Raw genomic sequence first — 13,236 nt, 5'->3', positions numbered from 1 at the left:
AGTACACGAACTGGACTCCATCATGTTAGATTTAGGGTATATTGTTCCACTTGTCATCTACTACCATTTTCGTTTGACCAATGAGGGTTTGCATTTTGGACTAAGAGCTCTAGGTAATGCTAATGATGTGCATAACCTATCAAAATATGTGAGTGAGAACAAACTGATAAAAGTGTACACATAGCATGGATAAACAAAGTTATTTACCAATTTCATGTCACCAAATGGTCCTAGAAAGGTTATAATAGAAGATATAGAAGATGAGGAACAACCTCAACCTGTATCCCTTACTCTTGGTCCTCAATTGGTGGAATCTGAAGTTTTTAAGGGTGAATTGGCAAGGTATAGGTCTTTTACACCTAAGTTGAGTAGGTACATATGTTGGAAACCTACCCAAGGTAGCTCATCATGTAGTAAAAAGCTTTGCTTAGATTGGGTAGACAAAGGAGGAATGGGTGTTGTTGAAGGTGATCAAGTTGACTCTGTGACTACTTGTAACATCCATAAAATTCAAGCTAATTTAAAACTTTTTAAATCATTTAAAACCATTCAGTCATTACAATTTGTTTTCAAAATAGTTTAAACATCAGAGTTCCTAGAAATCATAATCATCAATCGAGGAAGTGTACGATCACGCCTTCGCCTTCCCGCGGCCATCCGCTGAACCTGAAACAATAAACTGAAACTGTAAGCCCAAAAGCTTAGTGAGCTACCCCCAAAATACCAATCTCATATAACCATAATCATATCATATCAAGAAATACAAATAGCATGCATAATGAGCCTTCAGCCTGACTGGACTGCATCGTAGGGCCTACAACTTATCTGGACTGCTCCCGAGCCTTCGGCATGTCTGGACCGCCTCGCAGGGCTTGCAGCCTATCCGGACCGCTCGCTGGGCCTTCAGCCTAACTGAACCCCTTTGCATGGCCTTCAGTTTATCCAGATCGCCCAGGGTATGTTGGCCTTCAGCACAAAGCAGGACCACCTCAGGGGGTGATCACAAGTTTCATGAGTGTAACGATATTGAGTATATACACAAAAGTAGAGTTCTTAGGGGGTGATCACAAGTTTCATGAGTGTAACGATATTGAAGAGGAAGTCGAGGATGTAGAGGTTATTGATAATGATGAATGCGATTCTGTTGGTGAAGATTCAGACAATGACAGGAAAAGAAGGGAAATCATCAAATAGTTAGGCAAGGAGAGAGTGTGTTCTTATGGTGAAGTGCACAAGGTGGCCTTCCATGTAGGAAAAAAATATAACTCAAGAAAACAACTAAAGAAAAAAGTTGATATGCATGCATTGGAGACTAGAAGGAATATTACTTTTACAAAAAAATGACAAACATAGATTGACAACTATACGTAAGGGAACTGTGGTAGTCAATGCAAGTGGGGTTGGTGGACCTACCACCATAAAAAAGGTAAAGGGTAAAGAAGTAATAGAAGAAAATGCCAAGTGTCCTTGGAGACTCCACACATCTAGGAAAAATGTTAATGCGTACTGGTTTGTAAAGACATATAATCGCAATCACATCTGCCTCTAGTCCCGAAAATCAAATCTTGCACTGCTACATTCATTTTGAAACAGATTATGGATCAGATTGAATGAAATCCTGGAATGCCAATTTGTGCAATACAAGAGGAGCTACAGAGGAAGTATGAAGTTAGTATTTCGGATGACAAGGTTTGTAGGGCTAAATCCCATGCAACAAAAATTATGGTTGGATACTATACTAAACAATATGTAGTTTTAAGAGATTATGTGTTAGAGTTACAAGCAACAAATGTGGATACAACTGTGAAAATTCAAGTGGAGTCTGAGCCTAACTGTAACAACTCAACCAAGCAATTCAAAAGGATGTATGTGTTCTTAGGAGCTTTAAAGAAAGGGTTTAATATTAGGATGAGGGATTTTTTGGGTTTGGATGGTGCCTTCATGAAAGGACCATTCCCAGGTCAGATTCTTACAACTGTTGGGGTAGATTCCAACAATGGAATCTATCCCCTGGCATATGCAATTATGGAGACTAAGAACACTAATAGCTGGAAATGGTTTTTGGAATGTCTTGGAGAATGGAGATGACTTGGACTTGCATGCTAACTCAAACTTCACATTTATCGGTGACAGACAAAAAAATACTTTTGTGCTTAACATATTTTATTAGACAAATAACTTATACTTACATACTAATTTAGATATTTACTTCATGTAAACAGGGTCTCATACCTGCTATTGCACACTTATTTCCTTGTATTGAACATAGATATTGTCTAAGGCATATCTATGATAATATGAAAAAAATGGAGGACTAAAGAGTACAAGGAACACATGTGGAATTGTGCTAAAGCCACAACCATCCCAAAGTTTGAAATACTGATGAGAGAGTTCAGATCCTGTGATAGGGAAGCATATGAATGGCTTATGAAAATCCATCCCCATCACTAGGCTAGCTACAAGCCATTTCTCAGGTAATTACTTATTTCTATAATTTTATATATTTACATGATTTCCCATTGCTTTAACTTACCAATAGGTACTATATAATAACAGGTAGGGCAATATCAGATATGTTGTTGAATAATCTGTGTGAAGTTTTCAATAGCAAGCTCGTAAATGGGAGGGAAAGACCAATAATAACCTGTTTGGAGTTCATACGGGAATATCTTATGAAAAGATTATGTAATGTGATGAAGGTGATAAACAAGTGCACAGGTCGAGTGACACTGACTGGTGAAAGGATATTACAGGCAAACATATCAAGTGTTTCACAATACACTGCAAAATGGAATGTAGTGATTAAGTACCAGGTCAAAGGGCCATGACATGATCAACATGTTATGGACATGGGGCATATGACTTACTGCTACAAGAAATGGGAGTTAACAGGCATGCCTTGCAAGCATGCAATTACGACAATCAATGAAATGACAAACAATGGTGAGAGAGTAAGAGAGTTGTACACCTATGTGCATAAGGTATATTAGCTAGAAATACGGAAAACCATGTACTCTTTCACAGTCGACCCTATAAAAAGAAGGAACATGTGGCCAAAGAGTGATAGTCTAACAACCCTTACCCCTCCACCACACCACAAGCATCCAGGAACACTAAAAAAGAAAAGGAGACATAGTGCTAATGAGAAGAGTTTTAGCCAAAGTCAAAAGGTAACCTACAACAAGGTCAATGTGAAAGTGCGAAGCTAACTAGGAAATTTGTGAGTGTGACATGTAGTAAGTGTAAGAACAAGGGCCATAATGCCAGGACATGCAAGGGCCCGGGGGAAATGGAGGTACTAGTCAAGCAAATGATGTTTGAAGTGTTGAAGTGTTGCAGGGGTAGACTATTGGATTTTGTGTTTTATTTGTGGTTGTAATAGTCGGTAATGTTTTAAAACTCTAATTATTAAGTAATATTTATGCCCTTTTGAACTTGGTTACGTAATATTTATGCACTTTTGAACTTGGTTATGCAATAGCTATGTGCTTTTGGTAATGTTTAATGGTAATGTTGGGTTTTTTCTTTTTGTTAAAGTGGCTTTTGGTAGTGTACTTTCTGGAATTGTGTTATGGTTAACATCATAGTTTTCAATTACACCAAATGTTAACAGCTAACATTTTTACCATTACACCATACACCATTAACATAACCATTTCAACTGAGACAATTTATAACAAAAACTAACACTTTCATTAAGACAAGTTACCATTAACAACATCATAAACTTAAACCACAACATTAATACATTCTTAAATTAATCCTTCCAGATCAGCTTACAAAAACCAACACCAAAACACAACATTACAACAATCTTCCAAACACTACACCCTAACATGTAATCCCTAATTCCTAAAGAAGATAAACAAAAGAAGCAGAACTCAACTTACACTCAAATACATCTTCAATTTTGTTGATCCACGTTGCATATTCCCTAAATCCAACTCATGCCTGTTGATTGTTCTCAACAATCCTGGTATAATAGTTGTCAATCTTGGACGCATGGGAGAGAGGGGGGGGGGGGGGGGGGGTTCAACCCAACCAATAAAACCATATTTTAAATCCTACATTTATACAAAAAAGTAGATGGATTATTAAATAAAAACCATTGACCTAATTTAAACCCTAGGGCATGCAAAGAAACGACGACCAGGGTTTAAATCTGTCCAGGAGGTTTGCACAACATCTCTTCCACAAAATACAGTTGTTGTACCATTGTGAGTGAACAAGAAATCGATTAAACGAGAAAGAGTAAGAGATAAAGAGATGTTGTCTGAATGAAGATGAATGAGAAGAGAGACGTTGTGGGTTGGGTCTTAAAGGAGCTTTCAAACCATAGAGCCAGTAGGTGAAAAGACAAAATTACCCTCACTTGGAGGGCACGTGCTGCACTAAACGAAAAGAAATAGACGAGAGTTAAGTAAGTCCAAGGACCAAAACCACAAGAAGTTTCATGTTTTTTACCAACCATACAACTTGAAAACATTTTGGACCTTATCCACACTTTTTGGATAACCACAAGGACCAGTTATGCAGTTTTGTCTAAAATTTGTATTTAAGTCATGGTTTACAATCTTTTCTATAATTTACAACAACAATAATAAAGTGAAAACTTTCTAAACTTACGGTAACACCAACAACCGAATAAAACCAACAAAATTGAATAACTATACACCAATATGAATCCTTAAATGTTCAAAAGACATTGTTTTGATCAGCGTAAACTAGAATGGCCTGAGCTGAGATTTGATAGGTTGCAGATAGATCAAGAACATGACATCACTTCAATCATAAGTATCTCGAAACACATTTTGATGTTTGTTTTCAATATATAAGTAAAAGATGAAATGGAAGACAAACATATACGGACATCAACAAAGCAATCAGTAAGAGAGTTACTTCTTGAGTTCTAAATGGAATAGAAACGTTTGTGGGCATATTCAAATTTTGTTTCCAAAAGATGCATGGTCAAAAGTGGATACATGATTTAAGATAAACCTAATCTAACTCATTTGTGAATTATTTCTTTGGTAATTTGAATTTGTTGCATTGATTCAATGAAACTCGATTACATAAAATCAATGATGCAAAAATCAACCTAGTTGGCAGCCTCCATCTGCATGCGGATAATACTAATTGGTTATATTAGGCAGACTCAATAAAAATCATAATCGGGATAAGTGGTCAAAATTAGTCAAAACGTCAAATTATCAAAATAAAAAAATCAACAAATTGGAAAAAAAAGTCAAAATTAAAGAATAAAAAAAAATGGAAATGGTATAGAAATGTCATAATTTCAGTTTCACATGTTTCTCATCACGCATATACCTAAGATTCTCTGTCTCACATCGTGTTAAACACTGACTTTCATTTTGACACGGTTTCTATGTATCCGAGCATAAAATGAATCATACATTGTTATTTGATTTAACTTTCACATGAGTGTATAATCTTTGATGTTGTATCTGAGCATATATATATATATATATATATATATATATATATATATATATATATATATATATATATATATATATATATATATATATATATATATATATATATATATATATGGGGTAATGATTAATCCATTCACCCAAGTTGATTGACTATCTACTTTCTCAAAAAAAAAATTATAACATTGCTTAAAATATATATTATTTAGGAGAAGGGGAAAAATAAAAACATATCTAGGAAAACTACATTGAATTACCAACTCTTAGAGACTAATTGTGCCGAAGATTAATCCAACAGAAAACCAACTCCGATCAATCAAACTCTCATCGAAGAAGACAAAGTTTTCAAATTCCAACCTCGATAGCCCTTTGAAAAAAAGGGATTTTTGTTATTTAACACTAGACAATTAAATTTCTTTCGAATTTGACCGGCCAAACGAAAAAAAAGATTTAACATTTATAGCCTAACGGTATCTGGTGTTTTCCTCCTTCTTTAAAATTGAGGGTTCAAGTCTTATCATAAACATAGATGAATTTAAAAAGTAGTTACAAGTAGATTAGAATTGATGTTTCAAAAAAATATAAATCCAAATTTATCAAAATCCAATTTCTTGACGTATTCAAAATCCCACAAAGTGACAAAACAATCAGATACCCCAACTATATTTGTTTACTTCCGGCAACATAATTTAATATGTAATATTATTTTGACAAAAGGTGAAAAGGATAAAGATATATTGTTTTTTATTATCTAATTCTCAACGTTGGAAATGTAACGATTCCTGATTTTTTTAGTGAAACAATAAGATTTAGGAATTAAATTATGATTCTAGTGTTTTAAACGTATCTATATTTATATTGAAAAGTGATTAGACCTTTTTTCTTCTCTGTTTTTGTCTAAAACTCTAAGAGTCTAATTTTAATGTTACACGTAGATTTAAATATATTATTAGTTTGCTACAAATTATTTATCAATTAAAAGGTTACGGATTAAATATGTTTTATAAAGATATAATAGCTTTTTTCAATATTAATCCATCGCAAGAATAACTCAAACTAAACCTTAAATGAGTATACAACTTTGTTTGCTATATTTTGTATTTATTTATTGGATAATCTCCAAAACGCTCAAAATTGGAGATGTTAGCATACCAAATGGCCAACTTTTGCCATAGTAGGTCTGGTGTGACTTATTAACTAGAAAATTAGTTTTTAGCAGAAAATATAATTGGTTGCTGTAAATTTAACTGTTAACTGATAAGTTCGTTTCTTAATTAACACTATTTGATAAAAAAAATTATGATCTAAATTGCATTGTAAAATAATACTATAAATGGAAATTTAGATATATATATCTAAAAAAGAATAGATATAAGTAAAAACATATTTGAAATATTAAAAAAAAAATTCATAAACTTATCATAAGCTATCTCAAAATACCTTTTTTATAAACTAGTTCATAAACTAAAATAAATTATCATGTGGTTGACCAAATAATAAACTATACGAATAAACTAGCTTATTTTTACCTAAAATAATCTAAATAATCACTCAAATTTATATTACGTCATGTAAACCAATAAATCTTGCGAAATTATTAAATTTTTGTCATGAATTTCACAAATTTATCTTTTACGAGATTTTTGATATGATGCAAAATATGTATTCAAGTTTTGGAAAAAAAATTTTAAGCCCCACAACAATACATATATAGTTTTTTTTTCTTGCAAAATAATTAGTATATTTTGTGATGAAATCATTCAAAAAGCAATTTCAAATTTTTACAAAATTCATTTTCTAAAATTAAAATTTGTTTTGTCATAGTTATGAAAAATGATTATTTCGCGTTTAAACCTTCAATCTTTGATGATTTCAATGATCATTTCTAATTTCTAATTGTTGGTGATCATCGATATTATTTAAGTGTAATATGATTAAATTTGTTGACAAAAAGTAATCTTGATAAATATTGAAAAAGTTAGGATGGTGCGGAGTGCACACTTGTTTATGTTTTCAAGATTCAAAATACACAATTTCGCCCCTAAACGACCAGAGGTACGAAGGCAGCGCCCCTGGGAGCGGGGTCCAAAGGGTAGAGCCCCTGGCTGGGTTTTTAGACAAAAAACTATACACCCGTTTTTGGTGGTTTGGTGATAGTTTTCAAACATAAAACTATATATCGGTTTTTGGTCATTTTTCGGTACATATTTTAAGAGCATTTTCCACCATCTCTTAATTCAAAATCTTTGAATTTTATCCAATTGAGTATTCGATCTGTACCATCGAAATACTTCAATTTGATAGTGAATCCATGGCTTTCAAAGAATCCAAGAAATCTTTTCATCCCTAATTTCTAACACTAAACTTATTAAATTTAACTAAAAGTGGTAGATTCGAGAATGAATGGAAACCCACGTAGTTGTATATACATAAATAAATAAAATATATAAAATAATGAAATAATTAAAAACTAGAGGTAAATGATTAACGTTTTTTTTTTTAAACCGGCAAATGATTTTATTAAAATACTGCAAACCTCCGACCAGCAAGTACCTAGCCGAGGAGTAGGAAGAACGTATAGATTTTTAGTACAACATTCAGGTTTTACAATCATAAAATGGGTCAACACACAAATCAATCCATTTAAGAGAGCACCCAACTCGCCTATACTTGATCCATGAGAAAACAAGGGATTTTATGTTGTCTGCCACCTTAGTTGTAGTAATACGTAAACTCTTAAATAGTCGGTCGCACCTCGCCTTCCAGATCCATTATACCGTGCCATAGAGGATGCCGAGCAGTGATTTTTTCCGCTTCATACAGTTTCCCCAATTATGTGTAAACTCCATCAGTTCACCCATGTCTCTTTTATATAATGGAATGAAAACATAAGTAAACAGAATTAATAACATTATGACATTAACAAAATAATATAATTGGTGATATTGTTTTCTTACGCACGAATAGAAACTAAATAAAATAGATTGATCAATAAAGAGAAGATATTGTTAGCGATATTTATTATGTATTTGTATTCTTGTATTTGATAGTTGGCTAGGGTACGACGTACGACCCAATTAGTTATGGCCTCTTCTCTTGTAAACTATTTATACCTATTTGTTTAATGATATTACAAAAAGAAAGGAATTTATCAAAATAACTTGGTATCAGAGCTGCGAACCTTCCTCCTATATTCTTATTTCTAAGAACCCTAGCCGATTGATTCTTATTCTTCTCCTCCTATCGCCTTCTCCCCTCTGATTCTTATTCTCTCCTTCTTATTCTCTCATTCTCATCATGTCTGGAACTATCTTCAATGACAAACCATCTTCTACTATCAACATCAAACATGCAATACCCTTTGTGCTTGATCTTGACCAGATGAACTATGACGTTTGGCGCCAGTTATTTGAGTTGCATTGTATTGGCTATGGAGTTGATCATCATCTACAACCTCCTACTCAACCTCAGACAGAAAAAGAAAAAGAAAAAACCACAGCAAAGTCGGTTGCTGCGAAAGTCAATTGGACTCATATGGATTCTATTGTCCAATATTGGATATACGGTACTCTTTCCACTTCTCTCCTTCACACGATATTCAAAAAGCAAACTATTGCATATGAGATTTGGACCAATCTTAAAAAAATCTTCCGGAACAACATATCAACCAAAGTCATTCAGCTTGATCGTGAACTTCGTAACATTACTTTGGGAAACTCCAACATCACTGATTATTGCAACAAAATCAAGTCACTTGCTGATCGCTGGAACATATGGATGCAAAAATACCTGAAACAAAACTGGTGGTGTATATGTTGAATGGTGTATCCTCTAAATTCAGGTATGTCGCAATAAACATACGACATCGTGACCCTCTTCCTTCTTTTTGGGATGCCAAATCGATTCTTATATGTGAAGAGAAACAAATGTTGCAAGATGACCAACGTAAAGCTTCCTTTACTCACTCAGATAATCCATCTTCCCAAAATGCCCTCACTATAGAAGCTCCAAACACCAACATTAATTTTCGTGGATGATACCGGGGAGGCCGTGGTGGCCGGAATAATCGAGGAGGACGAGGTGGGGGTCGGTATGGTGGTCGTTATGGTGGTCGACATAATTTTAATAGCAACAACAATGGGAATTTCAATGGTGGGCATCTTCAACAGCAACAACATGCAAACGACGCTTGTCACTCTTCTACAACTTGGGCTTATGGGTGGTTTCAAGTCCATCAGCCTAATCAACATGCCGACCTTCTCCCAAGCCCACTAGTCGGACTTATTCCAAGCCCCCCATATGCTGCCCTTCTCTTTCAACCTAATATTACTGGGCCCAGACAACAATCAACCCAATCTGGTGCTGCCCATCAACATCAATATTTTGCTTTTCAACAGCCCACTAGTCCTTTCACGAATTAGCAAGCTTTTCATGCTTATATTCCGGCCCAACATCAAAATAACGAATCCACTACGCTCCCGCAAATGTTTAATACGATGACATTGAATGACCCGGGGAAATCGGAATGGTATATGGATACCGACACATCCTCACATATCCACTCAAACGTAGGTATACTCAAAACTGTTTTGATAATAATAGTTATTCATCTGTTTTAGTTGGGGACGAAACTTCTATACCTGTAACTAAAATGGGACACACTACTCTCCCGCTTCCTAATCCATATCACACTCTCATCCTTAAAAACATCCTAATTACTCCTTCCATTATTAAAAATCTTATTTTCGTTCGTCAATTTGTTCGTGAAAATACTTGCACTATTGAATTTGACCCTTTTGGATTTTCTATGAAGGATTTCCACACCAAACAAATTCTCATGCGATGTGACAGCACCGGAGATCTCTATCCAGACACCACTCCAACTCCTCAAGCTCTTGTTTCCATTGCTCCGTCTATTTGGCATCAACGTCTTGGTCATCCCGGTCAACATGTGTTCACACATTTGGTCAATAAATTTTTTATTTCTAGCTCTTCTAATAAAGAGACTACTTTATCTCATGCTTGTCAAAAGGGTAAACATGTTAAGTTACCCTTTAGTTTGTCTAATTCTATTACAAAGTTTCCTTTTGAACTTGTGCATTCCGATGTTTGGACTGCACCTATTGAAAGCATCAGTGGTATTAAGTATTATGCCATTTTTCTTGATGATTTTACTCATTATGTTTGGGTGTATCCTTTACGTGCCAAATCTGATGTCTTTGCAAAATTTGTGCTTTTTCGTGCTCTTGTTAAAAATCAATTCCAAACGGACATCAAAACCTTCTGTTGTGACAACGGGGGTGAATGAAATAACCAAAAATTTCATCAACTCTTTAATCAAAATGGTATTCTGATGAGGTTTACCTATCCTTATACCTCTCTACAAAACGGTAAAGCCAAACGTATGCTTCACACTCTTAATAACATCATTCACACTCTTCTTTTTCAAGCAAGAATTCCACCCACTTATTGGGTAGAAGCTTTCCACATGGCTACTCACCTCTTGAACATTCTCCCATCTACCACCATCGAAAATGACACACCCTTTCATAAACTTTATACGAAACATCCTACCTATGATCATTTGCGTGTTTTTGGATGCCTTTTGTTACACCCCCAGACCAGACGGCGGAAACGTCCAAAGGCGGGTGACTTCATTGTGCAGTATCATAACAATTGAGTATAAATGAAAAAGAGCAATCCAAACATCATACATTGAGATAACAAACTTACATCGTTTACATATTGTATTTTTTTCTTCGAGTTACACAAAAGAGACATAAGCAGAAAAATTCCAAACTATAGCTAAATAGTCTTGCATTCGCGTCCCTTGTATAAAATCATTTTGAAAAGTGTCAACTAAAAAGTTGGTGAGTTCATAAGTGTTTTTGTATAAAATCGTTTTACACTTGTTTAGAATCGTTCTCATTGTACTTTAAAAAGATTCGATATCTTCTATGAAATCATTTGAAGTCTTGTTTTGAAAATCATGGGTATATGTGTGCATGTCGTTACTTTGGTTCATCCTTATAAGGAGTGATTTTGAAAAGTAGTGTAGTTTGTAAAGGCGAGCTGTGTTCGAGAATAGTTCTTTTGGTTCATCCTTATCGTTTTTGTTTCATATCGTTTATTGAAAAATAACCCATTTTGAACATTTATCAAAATGACCCAAAATTATCGGAGTTGGTAAAAATGGTCCCTCCCTTCTATAAATTTATCGGCTCAGGCCCATATTAGTTAAAAGAAAAAGGGTCAAGTTGTAATTTGCGTAAATTTATGACTGCGGGTTATGACACGCATTTTCTGTTTTATGACATACAGATCATCACTTAAGGTTCCGAACCAAGAGGGTTCTGGCTAAGAGGTTCAGGACCAAGAGGGTTTCGGACCAAGAAGAGTCCGGGCCAAGGGGGTTTCGGACCAAGAGGGTCCTATTGGGTTTTCTCTTTCGGTTTTGAGTTGTGTTCGACTGAGGAAGGTACTTAGAGAGATTTGGGAGAGATTTCACATTCTTGGAGAGATTTCACATACTTGGAGAGATTTGGGAGAGATTCGATATACTTAGAGAGATTTGGGAGAGATTTCATATACTTGGAGAGATTTGGGAGAGATTCGATATACTTGGAGAGATTTCATATACTTGGAGTGATTTGGGAGAGATTTCACATACTTGGAGAGATTTAGGAGAGATTTCACATACTTGGAGAGATTTGGGAGAGATTTCACATACTTGGAGAGATTTGGGAGAGATTCGATATACTTGGAGAGATTTCATATACTTTTAGAGATTTGGGAGAGATTTCACATACTTGGGGAGATTTCGGAGAGATTTTACAAACTTGGAGAGATTTGGGAGAGATTTCATATACTTGGAGAGATTTGGGAGAGACTTCACATACTTGGAGAGATTTGGGAGAGATTTCACATACTTGGAGAGATTTGGGAGAGATTTCACATACTTGGGGAGATTTGGGAGAAATTTCATATACTTGGAGAGATTTGGGAGAGATTCGATATACTTGGAGAGATTTCATTCTAACACTACATGGCTCATTAGGAGCTCATATTGTACACTTAAATGTGTTAGCATAAGTCTCACAATAGTCCTTGCTTACCTGAGGATGGAATTTCCTAGCCAAAAATGCTAGTGGCGACACCTTTGCTTTCCCAACCTTCTTACTCCTCACAAACTATCCCCCCGTTCTACACCTTGCATTTTTCTAGGATACCCCACCAATCATAAAGGGTACCGTTGTCTCAATCTTGACACAAATCAAGTCATTATCTCTCACCATGTGGTCTTTGATGAAACTGTTTTTCTTTTTGGATCAATGACACCAAATATTGCTCCATCCTATTCTTTTCTAGAAAATATGGAGACGGCCAACCCTTTATCTATTTCATCTCCTCTCGAGATCATCTTTCCCTCACAACTTTCGCCCGCTACCTCTTCCCCGACTCCATCTACTCCTAATCAATCCAAGACATCCTCCTTGACCCCTACCTCATCATCTCCTATCAGTCCAAACAGCTTCAACAACATTCATCTGAATGTTTCCCCCGAATCTTCCACTATTTCTCCTAGTGTCACTTACAGTTAGTCGCAACACCCTATACTTACTCGTTCGAAACTTGGTATTTTCAAACCAAATCGAAAACTTAACCTTCTTGTTGATTCCTCTTCTCCTGTCCTTAAATCTTATTTACAGGCATTTAAAGATCCTAACTGGCTTAACACAATGACAGACGAATATACTGGTCTTATCAAAAACAAAACTTG

This window comes from Lactuca serriola, chromosome 3 (assembly GCF_051521515.1).
Source record: "Lactuca serriola cultivar US96UC23 chromosome 3, Lser_US96UC23_V15, whole genome shotgun sequence".
Lineage (NCBI taxonomy): Eukaryota > Viridiplantae > Streptophyta > Magnoliopsida > Asterales > Asteraceae > Lactuca > Lactuca serriola.
This window is presented reverse-complemented; position numbering follows the sequence as displayed.